The sequence below is a fragment of the Cyprinodon variegatus genome, unplaced genomic scaffold (assembly GCF_000732505.1).
Source record: "Cyprinodon variegatus isolate N-32 unplaced genomic scaffold, C_variegatus-1.0 Scaffold1418, whole genome shotgun sequence".
NCBI classification, from domain to species: domain Eukaryota; kingdom Metazoa; phylum Chordata; class Actinopteri; order Cyprinodontiformes; family Cyprinodontidae; genus Cyprinodon; species Cyprinodon variegatus.
In genome coordinates, this window is record NW_015151871.1 from 141109 (window position 1) to 142227 (window position 1119).

The 1119-nt window shown below is 47.3% G+C and overlaps 1 protein-coding gene across 1 annotated transcript in view; it reads right to left on the bottom strand.

Annotated features, from left to right (window-relative positions):
* The window catches only part of LOC107103311 (sarcoplasmic/endoplasmic reticulum calcium ATPase 2-like), a gene marked incomplete at its 5' end in the record, with an annotated part of 22267 nt that overhangs the window by 2928 nt on the left and 18220 nt on the right, over positions 1-1119 (bottom strand). The window lies entirely within an intron of this gene.

Here is a 1119-nt window from a genome sequence, read left to right on the forward strand (position 1 = left end):
GGCAGATCTTTTAGTTCTCAGGCTCCTCTCCTGTGGAACCAACTTCCAGTTTTAGTCTGTGAGGCAGACACCCTGTCTACTTTTAAGGCTAGGCTTAAAACTTTCCTTTTTGATAAAGCTTCTAGTTAAGAGTGGCTCAGGTTATCCTGAGCTATCTCTATAGGACCCTATACCTATTTCATCATTCAGCTTCATTCTATCTCTTTTCTCCTGTGACTAACTGGATGTGCTCTCTTCATCCTCTGACATGGGAGCTGGCTTGGAGCTCGTCTGCCTGGCTGTGTGTTTCCTGGACGGGGCCGCCTGTGAAGCTGGTTGACAGTTTCAGGAATCCAGTTTGTGTGGTGTGTTTTGTGTCTGTCTCTTCCTCCACCACCAGGTGGCACCCTGTCATTGTTGGTCCTCTCTGCACACCTGCGGTTCTTTGGATCATTATCTGGAGGAGCACTTAAGCAGTGGACTGTCACTACCTCGACGCTAGAGTACCCAAAACTGGCAAACACAGTTTTGGGTACTCTAGCCATGCTTAGATGAGCAGAGTCTAACCTGAGTCTTTGTTTCACTGAGTCTAACCTTGTTTTTTTTTGTCTTTGCCTTTGGCAGGAAGTCCTCCTGCGTACTGGATGTTTGGCCTTCTTCCCCTGGAAGGATTGTTTACCAAGTTCACACTGAGAAACCTCCACATGTGCTGTTCAAGTCCCTCATGGAAATCCAAGTGACAGTCCGCTCCAGTGCTCCTCCCGGTCCAAAGAATGTCTACCTGTCCACTCTTCAACATGTTCCCTCTTCTCTGATTAGCCCACACAGACTGGATGCTAGTGAGAGAATAACCCCCCCCCCCTAACGTGAGATCCTCATTAGCATTTTCCCCACTGCTTTCAAGATTCCCACGGTTCCTGAACTCACCTCTGTGTACTTCCCTCCTCCCTTTCAGTTCCAGTTCACCAGCCCTCTGAGTACACAGAGTTTCCTGAATCCAACCCCCGCTGGTTTTATCAATAACCCTGTTCAAACTTTGCTCTCTGAGTGGTTTACTGCATTTTGGGTCAGATCCTTAAATAAATTATGACTGACAGTGGCCTTTTGTATCTATGCTTCTTTTTCTATGTCTGCTTCTGT